The 12,644-nt window shown below is 36.9% G+C and overlaps 2 protein-coding genes and 1 long non-coding RNA gene across 5 annotated transcripts in view; 2 read left to right on the top strand and 1 right to left on the bottom strand.

The window, feature by feature from the left end:
• The window catches only part of nbas (NBAS subunit of NRZ tethering complex), a 378,367-nt gene extending 377,536 nt beyond the window's left edge, over nt 1-831 (top strand). The window contains exon 54 of the transcript XR_012395546.1: nt 730-831. The gene's annotated coding sequence lies outside the window, so the exon portion shown is untranslated. The remainder of the gene's footprint in view (nt 1-729) is intronic.
• The window catches only part of LOC141379322 (uncharacterized), a 70,347-nt gene that overhangs the window by 50,540 nt on the left and 7,163 nt on the right, over nt 1-12,644 (bottom strand). The window contains exon 2 of one of the 2 annotated variants that reach the window (XR_012395871.1): nt 10,482-12,175. The exons of the other annotated variant lie outside the window; for it this stretch is intronic. This is a non-coding gene — a long non-coding RNA (uncharacterized lncRNA). Of the gene's footprint in view, nt 1-10,481; nt 12,176-12,644 lie in introns of those variants that run through there. 2 annotated transcript variants of the gene reach the window in all.
• Nucleotides 12,508-12,644, top strand: part of si:dkey-6f10.3 — a 131,794-nt gene continuing 131,657 nt past the window's right edge. For both annotated transcript variants that reach the window (XM_073933377.1, XM_073933375.1), the window contains exon 1: nt 12,508-12,603. The gene's annotated coding sequence lies outside the window, so the exon portion shown is untranslated. The remainder of the gene's footprint in view (nt 12,604-12,644) is intronic.

Raw genomic sequence — 12,644 nt, 5'->3', positions numbered from 1 at the left:
AAGACAGGTTATGATGTTTTTGTTCATGTCAAGTTGTCAAAACAAAGGTATCTCAAACAATGTCGAATTTGCTTTTAAAATTACATAACTGAGTAAATGACACTTTATGATAGTTGTTGAAAGCATGCATAAAATCTCCTTGATAATCAGGACATGTTTCCTGTCAGGATAATAAAAGTGTCATAATAGTCTTATGAAAACACTATCTAGTAAAGTCTTACCAAACATTTTTATTTTTGTTTCATCTGATGCACAATAAACTGTAAAAGGACACTCAAGCGTGCGTGCAGAATCCAGCGATGTTTGTTTTCACACATCAAGTGTTTTTTCTCGTGATATAACCTTTATTAGAGGAATTTTGGCTTCAGATTTCTCTATAAAATTTGAGGAAGCGTTTTGAGGTTGCCAAAATAACTTCTTGAATTAATAGTTTGCTGGAGAATACACACTTGATATTTGTTTGCTTTGACTTGGTTTTTATTAAATGCTGCAAATCCCAAATTAGCATTGATTGTTAAATCATTTGTAAATCATCTTTAGTGTTCATCACAGCAGAAGGTATAAGTGTTTTTAAAATGATATTTTGATCATGACATAATAACTGTTAAGGCTCTCAATACCTTGACAAACTTAATGAATGGCAAATTACATATTCCTTGCATACAGAAATGCCTTAAATTAAAAATTTAATTGTATCGCACTCATGTTTTTGTATTGTGTCTGGAATAGGTTTCATACGTTTCCAGCCGACCATCAACCATTTTTTTCAGAGGATGACAAGCTGACAATACATTGCTCTCACTGTAATAAAAGTTTTATTTATGAAGAAAATTTACAAAGCACTGCAGTGTTTGGGTGTTCTGTGTTTGTCTGAGATAGTTAGTCTAATGAAATGTGTATATTCCATACAAAGTATGAAGCTGATGGTCAATTCTCGTCACTTGACTCGTGGTGTGCTTGCGGCATTCATTCAACTGGGTGCGTCTGGAAGTCAAGCTGCGCACCTCCATAGGAAATTACAAACTTGCTCAAACTTTAGAAAAGATGCAATATGCGAACAGCCAGCCTGATCTCACAAGAAAACGTAAGTATTTTACGTTTTGTCAGTTTAGTAGGAAAATGTACGATTTTAAAAAGGAGGTGTGACACCCAACCACACCCCTAACCTCAACCGTCATTGAGTGATGAGCAAATCGTACTAAATTGTACGAATTAGATCGTACAAATTCATACGAATTAGCTACTAAATCAAACATTTGCGAATTGCTGTGAGATTGGAACAGCCACTAAAAGGTCATTTTTGTAATATCAAGCAGTTGATATATCTTCTTGCATAGACATGGTGGATTCACCTGATTTGTTGACAAATGGGTTGCAGATCTATTCCCTGGCAATTCGCATGTCCTTCACTGGGCCTTTTCCCCTTAGCAAAGAAACTTCCCAAAGATATCTGTTTCATAATGATTTTGCTGCTTGTAGTTTAAATGTGGGTGCTCAAGTGACCAAAATGTAAGCGAGAGACTACGGTCATTTTTCAAAATAAATAATTTTTCTAAAATAAAAGATTTTTCAAAATAAAACGATTGTTCAGACTCAGAAAAAAAAAATGGAAATAATTAATGATTTCTTGTGCAGCCTGGTCCACGGAGCGGTACCTGTTCACAGCCTGGTGGTCAAGGACCCGTGACTTAAGCCATCTAAATGGTGACTGGTTTACTAAAGGAGGTCAAGCCTTCTCATTCATGGCCCCTAAACTCTGGAATAGCCTGTCTGATAATGTCTGAGGCCCAGACACAGTTCTCAGTTCAAAACTAGATTATTGACCTATCTTTTTAGTAAAGCGTACAAGGCATTACATAACGGTATGATGCATGAGTGTGCTCCGATGCAGGAGAGGGGGCTTGACAATACCACCTATAGGACACACTCTACTGTCTCAACGCATCAGGAAATGTTAGAAATACTTGAATGCTTTATATGTTTGTTTCTATGTTTGTTTATATAACTACTATTTTCATTTGTAGCACTTCATTTTTGCATTGATATTTAATATCTGTAATTAACTGAATTAAACTTGTTTTATGTTTAAACATAACGTATACATAATTTACAATACTAAAAGTTATAATGTCATGGCATGTGCAGTACTGTAGTCACATGGCGTTCTGATGGACTACAATCAAAATTACCAGAGGGTTAAATATGTGTACATGCAGGACATTTGTTCCAGTAAAAATCACATCAAAAAATCAAAGTCACCTGGATAGCAGTAAATGTCCATATACAGTAAATAACTGTAAATTGACTTTCCCAGAAATCAATGCATGACACTAGCTTTTGTGTCTTTTCTTTTCTGTTTTTTTTTTTCATTTGTGATGTACATTGGAGATTTATATTAATTACCTTGAAAATTATTGTTCATAGTTGTAGTGTCATGTGTTTTACTATGGTGGTGTTTAGTAGTCATGTCAATGGCACTGAGCACCATCTGCAGTATATATTAGTATATTAGTTTCTGTGCTTGTGGAAAATCTGATTGTGATGATCAGTTATATTTGTGTGTTTTATCACCGTCTACAAAGGTAAAATCTGTAGACATTAGTACTTCAAAGTATTGATATATTAATATTGTATGAATTATTACAGAATTTGGGTAGTTTACTGTATATTTCAAAATTTCTTTTATTGTATTTTAAGTGGTTGAATTCTGGCAATCGCAGCTGCTGTTTTTTCTGTAAATTTTCATTTATTTTCTTTTTGGCTTAGTTCCTTTATTAATCTGGGGTCGCCACAGCAGAATTAACCGTCAATTTATCCAGCATATGTTTTACACAGCTTATGCCCTTCCAGCCACAACCCATCACTGGAAACCCATACACACTCATTCACACACATAAATACACTATGGACAATTTATCCTACACAATTCACCTCTACCGCATGTCTTTGGATTATGGGGGAAACCGGAGCACCCGGAGAAAACCCACACGAACGCAGGGAGAACATGCAAACTCCACACAGAAACGCCCAGCCCAGGCTCGAACCAGCGACCTTCTCGCTGTGAGGCAACAGCACTACCTACTGCGCCACTGCGTCACCTGTAAATTGTATGGATTCTTTATTATTATTTTTTTACAGTGACAGTTAAAAATTAGGTGGCACAGTGGTTAGCATTTTTGCTTCACAGCAAGAAGGTTGCTGATTTGAGTCCTGGCTGGAACAGTTAGCATTTCTGTATAGAGTTTATATATTCTTCCCGTGTTCACGTGTGTTTCCTCCAGGTGCTCCAGTTTCCCATACAGTCCAAATATATGCGCTATAGGTTAATTGGGTAAACAAAGTTGGCCTTAGTGTATGAGTATATGTGAATGAATGTGTATGGGTGTTTTCCAGTACTGGGTTGCAGCTGGAAAGGCATCCAGTGTGTTAAACATATGCCGGAAAAGTTGGCAGTTTGTTTTGCTGTGGCAACCTCTGAAATAGAGACTAAGCTGGAGGAAAATGAATGAATGAAATACAAATTAAAGCTGTAGTGTTTGCTGGATACTTTTATTTTCATTAGTATCTGTACTTTCACTCATTTTTGTTTGCTTCACATGCTGTTCATTTGCAAATGAATCACTAATCTGAATACAATGAGTTGATTAAACAATTAGGCTAATCCTTGAAGCACTTTCTCACCCATGAATACAATGTGTGCTGTTTGTAAACAGTCCATACTACAGCTATTATGTACATGAAAGTTTCATCATCTTGAATGGAAAGTGTTACAGCTTACAGAAATATATATTTGATTACATTTAGTCGAACGGATGGAGGAAGATCCGACTGTCTAATTTGTTATGTTCAGATTTTCAATAAGTACAAGCACTTTTCATAACATACATAAAGTATTTTCACTCATTCTTCTCCATGTTTAGGGTCTTTTTGAGCACCGCAGACCCTCTCGGAGGTGACCTGAGATGAGTTGTTGATTAGTTCTCCTTACAAAAACAATAATAACAATACTTCAGCATTTATTCCAACATATTGATGTGTTATGTCGATGTAGATTTTCTGGGCATATATAAGTGTTCTTGTGCTTGTCTAGTGTAAAACTTGAACGTGCTCTGCGTTTCAATTCTGTCATTTGTGACAGCCGAGGAAACATACTGAGAAATGAGAATGGCTGCTAATCAAATACAAGAGGGAAAATAATGAAATATGAATAACTGATTATGCTGCAGTCATTGCAGACGCTTTATTTTCTCGTAAGCTTTTGTTTTTCTATGCATTTCTTGGCACAGTAAAATAAGACCTATTTTCTGTCATAAATTATGGTTTGTTTACTGCTAAATATTTTGTCATTTGTGACCCTGGACCTTAAATCCAAGCGATAAATATAGGAATAAGCAAAAATAATGAGTTCAAATTATTGATTTGTTATTTTATGCCAAAAAACATTTTGTTTAACATTATACATTCATTTATTCTTATTTTCTTTTTTGCTTAGTCCCTTTATTAATCTGGGGTCGCCACAGCGGAACGAACCGCCAACTTGTTCAACATATGTTCTACGCAGCGACAGATGGAGATTTGGCTGTGGGGAATAAAGGGTTAAATTTCATTTTCTCAACAACACCACAGTGTAGCCAATTGTGTGCTGCGTTTGTTCCTGTCATTTTTCAGATTTTTGATACAACAACCTTTGCTGCAACACAGGATTTCTCGGCCATTTGCTATTAGAGGAAGAAGCAGCAGAGATTATGTACTGTATGGGACTTTGTCAGACATTGTCAGGGACTTTGTCAGTAACTGTTACAGTTCATACGGACTAGTTTCTTCTTCCTCCAGATCATAACATGTAAGTGAAATTAAAATTGATTCCTCGTTTTGTTTTCAAAATATGTATTTGATTCTGTGTTATAACTTGTAAACGCTCCATGTGGCTTGTAATCACTTATCTATTATAGATCAGAGCTTGTACTGTATCTCTCAGGGTAAATCTTTATGGGGCTGTTTACATATTGCGTCCAAAACCCCATTCAAAACGCAATGCATGCTTATTTCTTTACTGATTTAAATGTGTTTCTGAACTCGTGACCCTCTGCTGTTTTTCCTTTCTATGGCCACCATCACCTGTTCCTACACACGTGTGGCGCTGTCAAATTTCAAAATAGCTTAACTTTTGCCACTGTTTGCATTAATACTGAATGCGTGTCATTGTTATTACTTGGGGTTAGGGTTAAGAGTAGAGTCATATACTGGTGTTTAACTGCATTGTTTCAATGCATTCCCGCATTAGGCTCTCACATACTCTTAGCTACTTCATAACTGTGGTGGCCATTTCTCTCCATCTTGTGCTGACGCAACCTAGAGTGAAAGGTGGCAGTAACGCAACAAAATGTTTGTTGTTGACCACCGTAAAACAGCTTGAAGAAGAAATCGTCAGTCTCACATATGGATTTACTTCTATTGGCTAGACACCAGCCTCACAGCTCCATGAATTTTGGTGCCATCACTTACTCATCCGCAATTGGTAAATGTAGCTTGTGTAAACGCTACTGCGCTGCTTGACTAAAAACAATAGCTTCGCTACTGAAAAGCTATTTGATTTTAAAAAGTAGCAACACCACGCCATGCTACTGAGAAATGTATTTAAGCTGGTAGCATCACTACTTGCAGCAACGCTACTGCCCAACACTGAGACTGAATAAATCACGAAACCCCACTGATTTGCTGCTCAGTCTTCGCTACCATCTGCCTGATGGCATAAGCATGAGAAAACTATGGCCAGGGTTGGTTGGATACCTTAAAATGCCCTAGACACTATTGTACTATTGTACTGTTTTTTATTTGTTTGCAAGTACTTGAGTACAGTTTTTGGTTATTCTGACAGCAAGTAAACATTGATTCTCCTTAAGAGGCATTGTTCGGGCCATGAGCTGACCTTCTGTTAAAGACCTTTTGAGGTTTGTTAGAAATAATGCCTGGAAGCGTCTAATCAAAGCACGCATTAGAACACATAATGACAGCAAGTCACCAGAGACCTGTGACATTTCTGTCTAATTGCACTTTAAGTAATTGTTGAGCAGTGATATGTGAAACACCACCATTATATTATCAAAAAGTCTGAGGAAGGCCTGACATTTCTCTAGCTATATTGCTATGCCGTTACACCTTTTAGCGTACATAGACCCGATGCCTCGTTCAGAAGCGTGTCACTAATTAGATGTGGCAATTAAGTTTAGCTAATGCAATTGCGTGTTTACTTTTAATTAGTGACTTCAGTCGGGTAATTGTTGAAAAAGAAGCATCCAGCCGTCCTTGTACGCACACATACGCCAAGACCTTGGACTCTCGAACTACTGCTAGAGATCTGCCACACTGAAAGCACTTACCGAGCTAATGAAGTGAAATTAGCCCAGGGGTTAAACTGGATTGTGGTGACTCTGACTCCACCCGTGGCGTGTAGTAGCTGCTTCAGTAAGCTGCACATACAAGATGGCACAAGAGTCCCTCGAACAAATGCTGTGCGAGACCTAATCTGGGGAGCTTAACATTCAGTCCCGTCCTGGCAAGAAACTGCTCAGATGTCCAAACCAGTGGGAAGAGACAAGCCGCGGTTTTAATCCTTGCCAATGGATTGGCCTCAAGGGAGAGAGAGAAAGACGAAGATTTGAGGCTTGGATTGTTTCCCTTTTCAAGAGCCCAATTGAATCCTTGCTTCAAGTGGATAATTGAACCCTTGCCCGGTATCAGTATATAGCCTAGTTCTCACACTTCACACTTGGCTTCTCTCCAGGTGTATGTGTGTGTGTGTTTATGTGTGTACGGTTATAAATAGTATTAACCTGCATAATGGGATTTAACATGGAGAACTTGACACTTTGAAATCACCTGTGACTTTATAGCCAACAACAACACTCAAATCTGATGACCTAGAGAGGTAATTGGTTAAATTATAAATCTTGCTGATGGTTTGTGTGTTGAATTGAAATCGGCAGTACTGTGTGTGTTCCCTGGAATGACGATGGAGATTTCAGCTTAATTCTTCTTACTTTAGTCAGCCCCGAAACTGAAGGGCTATACAAAGGGCTAGACTGTTTTCACCCCAGTAAAGTTCTGCTGTGCCCTAGTAACATTTTACCGGTAGATCATTAAGCAAGGAGTAAGATGGCAAGCAGACTTTTTCTTTGGATTATGGCCAGTAAGGACAGTCTGAAACATCAATATTAATGGGTTGCATACCACAAACCGAAGAGTTTTGCATTATATGCAAGGCTGTATAATAAAGAGATATTCATGAAGTTCATGCTTTTATGGCAATTCGTCACTCACACTCTGAAGAAAATATACCTATAGTATCTGGATGCAGCCTTTATGATGATTCAATGCGATGCAATGTCAGACACAGTGCACTCAAATAGAGCTAGTTACATCACTGTAAGGGGTAGGGTTAGGGGTGGGGTTAGGTAAGCGCATTAAAAAGCTTTGGATGCAGCTCAGATTGCACTGCACCAGGTCTGCATCCAGACCCCTCTCAAAAATACATCCATTGTGGCTACTAAGTGGTAGGTTAATAAAAAGAAAGTGGCTGTCACTTTATTTTTATGGTTCCTTTAAAAATATTTTTGCTGTTGATTACAAGATACGTTGCAACAATATACCAACCAATTCTCTTTAGAAATTTAGTAGACAATAGGAAGGTGTTATGGTTAGTGTAACCTTACATGTACTTTCAATGTTTTATGTAGTCAGTTAAATGTCTCTTGGTGGAAAAGAATCTGTTGGTGCAACAGATATTAAACAGAAAGTCTGCTAAAGCTTTAATGATAATTAGCTAGCATGTTGTTGCAATTTGAGTTGTTTTCATTAAATAACTGTAATGTAATGTACTAAAAGATTGACTATAAAAAGTTATAATATATTACAAAATGACCTGACCAGTGTTTTTTCAGTTAACAGCCTTTTTTTTTTTTTTTTTTTTTTTTTTTTTTTACGGTGGATCATTTGGCAGTTTTAGTTTGTTTTCTAATAAGGACGAGTGTCTTTGACATGTCAAGATTAGAGTTTAGAATTTGTGCAAACAAATAACATTAGGGCTACTGAAATTAGTTGGTAAGAGAATCAAACCGCAAACAGACTAGATCTTTGTAATGTTTCCGAAGAAACTGGCATGTTCTAAATTCTACAATTTTTGTTACTGCTGTATAACACTTCATTTTAGCTTTCATGAATACTTATTTGACATTTTATGTTTTATTGTTATTTTTAGACATTCTATATTTTGGCTGTTTAAATTAAAACTTACAGGAACAGGAAAAAAAAAACGGTATAAATATTAAGACAAATTTATACCAAAATGGACTAATTTTAACTTTCTAGGAGGAAAAAAATGCTCGTCACTGGGACAGTTACCCTTCAAAGAACATCTTGTACATTTAAATGGTTCACACTAGTAGGCTACATTTATATACATTAAGATACTACCTAAATGAGGTAGCCTAAAGAAGGTAAAATATATGTTCTTTTAAGGGTACCGTCTCAGGGACACACTGTTGTACCCCTGAAGTTGCACATTTTGTTTATAATCATAAAAACCATATTATGCAGATATGATTAAACCAAGACTTGAGACTTCATTTGCATTATAACTGTAGTTTCCTCTCTGCTGGTCAATACAATATAATGCCTCCATTAGAGAATGAGTGTTACATAATACATTAGTAAATGAGAAATTTCCAACATGCTGCAAATTTTATTAAAATAAATAAATAAATAATATATATATAGAATTAGGGCATGTTATTGAATTTTTATGTAAGGACATAATAAAAATATCAGGCTCTTGGCAGGTCTTATTTTGTTTAGTTTTTTAAGTGCCTCAGATTAACAACATATTTGTATTGAGACACATTTATTGAGCCATGCTGCTCCTGCTCCTGTTCACATTGGTGTTATTTTTATTTTAAAAAATCTTCCCAGACACCCCATAGAAAATAAAAGTCCTCTTTTTTTTCTTGAAGGGAATAGTGTCCCAGTACTGATGAAAGGCTAGAAGTGGTCCAGCTGAAGCAGATCACTGCCGTGGAGAATCACATCCCTCATTAAACACGTGTAAGACATGAGCGCTCATCCCTCTTCTCTCCATCAGGCCATTGGTGACAAAATTAGTTCAGATATTTTTGTAGGAACTATCCTGTCCTTGTTCCTTTGCAACTGATGAATACTCCTACTTTCACTTATATCTCCTCTACCTCAGAGAGGACAAAGGTTAGAGTAATAAAAGTTTTAAATTAATTCATTAGTCTTGTGAGGTATATTCACTTCCTCCTCCTGCTGTGCTGAGATGGCTCTTGTATTTGTCAGGGTAATGCATTTGTTTTTGTTTTTTTCCACTATAGTATCTAATAAATTCACATTCTGGCTTTTAAGGCAAGACATTCAATTTGCATACAATTCTAGCACAAAAATCTGAACACTGGCAGAAGCCAGCTTAAAAACTTGTTTATTTATTTTTTGGAAGGGATTTTGGAAATCTTTTTATCACTTTATTTTGTAGAAATGTAGCAAATTATGTATGAGCATATCCCACTGTAAAAACCTTCAGAAAGCAGATATGAATAAAACAGTGAAGTAAACTGTATGCCAGTGCTGCTAAAGTGGAGATTTATGGCTCAGAGCAGGAAAAAAAAACTAATTTTGAGGAAAAAAATTACATTTAAAAGGTGTGGTCCTGACTGTATTTTTTAGGTTTTGTTGTGTTTATAAGATGCAAAGAAATGTGTGCTCATGCTTTGTAGAAAATAACATTCTTTTTTCATCTATCTTACTTTGATTATATATAGCTACTCAGCTAACATGAAAATGAAATATTTCCTCTGAAAGGCCCACCTTCAAGAGACTCTGATTGGTCAGCTAACATAATGTTGTGATTCGCGGATCTGCTCCATGTCACTAGGAAAGCATCACACCTCTAATAACATGTGCTGTGCCTCTGCTTTGTAAATACTGTCAGTCAGTGTAGCCGAATCAGTTTGAACCTGAATTAGACGGAAAATGAAAAGGACACAGCTGAACCTTATGCCTGCCTGCTCTCTAAAATAAAATCTGACAAGTGCCTTTCACATATATTTGGATTTTAAGCATGTGTAGGCAATATGAAGCGTTCATATAGGGCTGGGCGATATTGCAAAACAGTTATCACAATATCATGTTTCATATCATTCAATAACTATTAAGTGTTTTTTAACAATACATTTAGTATAATATTAGGTTTTTTTTATTTGACCACTTTCTTTTAATTTACCAACATTACGAAAAAGTTCAGATGAGGAGCTATTGGCTGGGATGCATTAAAAAAGAAACCAAAAAGCCACTCTGACAACATTATTTTTTATTTACAATCTCCTCACTGCTGCTATACGGCGCTTATTTTTGTGTGTTATTCTGACCTAAAGTGACAAGCGTGAGCACGTTTCTGTTTTTTTTTTTTCTGAGGAAATTAGTCTGCTGTTATTACTGAAATCTGTATATTCAATACAAAGTATAAAGCAGATTGGTTAGTTCTAGCTCTTGGGGCATTCAGAAAAGTTCAGATGTTTTTTAAATAGGTGTACCTAGAAAATACCTACCATGTGCACGTCGCACTTGTGCCTCTATTAGAAATGACACACTGACACCCTAAGCTTATTGGCATTGCTTCCAAAATGTGCGCTCATCAGCCACATTTTAATAAATCTATAACGATTCATACCAAAACTACATACCAATTTTTTTTTATTATCGACATTGACAATGGTGTTCGGTCAATAAATACCGATATCAATTTTCTCGGTCAGCCCTTTGTTTATATATATTGTCCGAGTTAGTAATTTGAGATGTAGAAGGCAGGGAAAGTGGCCGCATAGAAAGACACTGCAGCGAAGGTGAAGATTGTGGTTGTTTATATCGATTTGACGGATAAATGTGAATTTGTAGCTAAAATTGTTAGCGGTGCCAAACAGCATTTACATCCTTCTTTACATCCTTGCTAAAACAAACCTTTAATGCTAGAAACTGCGCATGTAATAGATCAATTTTAACAATTAAAAATACTTTCAGGTTGTGACTCACAATCCACAACTTCATCTATTATGATGGGAGCTGCTCCTTTTTTGAGAAGTTTTTAGCCGAATCCAGCACTGAACTGAGAGAGATTTTGAAAGCTCTCCTTTGTCAGATGCTGGCTATATCTTTTTATAATTTTCTGGAACATAATTAAAATACAATTTTAAGCATTTCTCTCTTTGTGTCGTGTCCTTTGGAGGCCCAAATACAGAAACAGAACAAGCTCTGTGGAAATAGCAACATTTTAGCTTTCTCTTCTATAACATGACAGTGCCTCTGGCCATGCCCCTTTGCTGCGCAGGGTGTATGCACATGGTGAATGCGCATAAGCATTTGTGATCTCACTAACCCACATGTTTTTTGAAGTCCCCATACTTCATTCGCAGTAGGCTTTGCTAAACTAACTTTGTAAAAAGCCAATGTCTCCCTTTGCATTGAACTTTGGGCGTATTACAGTCAGAGATAATGTTTGTTCACACAGCTGCATTACACATCAACCAAAGTTTAAATTATGATATATCGTAGTAGACCACCCATTTAAAACTATGTATTTGTAATAAAATCTGCAGAAAAATAGATAAATAACAAAAAAGAAAAACTTAAAAGTGTAGTTTGTAAGTTTGATTTGCATTACACTAAAAAAAACCCAGAAAGAAAGCCTAAAATCTCAAAACTGGCAGGTGCATGAAAAAAAAAAAAAATGTTTTTGCCTGCTGTGTCTCGCATTAATGTTTACAAATATGTTCTCTCCCCTCAAATCTCCCTCTCTCGATGTGTTATGGAGCACTCTTTGCATCATTTCCCTGGCCAAATTGACTCGCCGGGGCGAAATACTGCAGAATGTTGTTTGATGCCGGCAGCAGTCAAAGTTGCGCCGAATGATGGGATTATTGCACTCGTGGATATTCCTGATTGCTGTGGAAAAAAAAGTGAAGGTTGGCAGTTCTGTATGCAAATTTACTCTAGCAGGGGAGAGGTTGATGATTCAGCGCCAGACGGTCGTAGCCATAGCGACCCAGACACTCGCTACATCTTGCCCATCGGAAGCAGCAACACACAATGAGGGACCCTCAGTGGCAGGTTGCTAATGGAAACAGTGACATGGTCAGAGCAGTGGGCAGTACACATGGCACCTTCACACACACACACAGCAGCTGCATACACACGCAAACACAATTACACACTGATTAGTCCTGGACGGCTTATTTACCCAAACATGCAATTACTCAAGGTCGGGGCAGATGAGGGGTCTGTCCTTTCCTTCTCTCTCACTTCCTGGCACCTTTTTTTTTTCTTTCTTTTTGTTTGACTTTATTATACTCCTGCCTCTAATCCACTATAGTAATAAGACATTTGCTTTTTGCCGCATAATTCAATGAGACTGACATGATTTACAATGTTTTCATATTTCCACAGATGGTTTTCTCCTGGTGTATCTTAATTCTCCGTAATCCATTTCGGCTCCAAATGTATCACTGCAGTCTGTGAGGATGGCAATGAGTCACGTGTGATGTAAGCCCATAAACTAGACTTTCTTATCTCTCATTCTGTCC

The sequence above is a fragment of the Danio rerio genome, chromosome 20, assembly GCF_049306965.1.
Source record: "Danio rerio strain Tuebingen ecotype United States chromosome 20, GRCz12tu, whole genome shotgun sequence".
Lineage (NCBI taxonomy): Eukaryota > Metazoa > Chordata > Actinopteri > Cypriniformes > Danionidae > Danio > Danio rerio.
The sequence above is the reverse complement of the archived record's forward strand: the minus strand, read 5'-3'. Positions and strand labels throughout refer to the sequence as shown.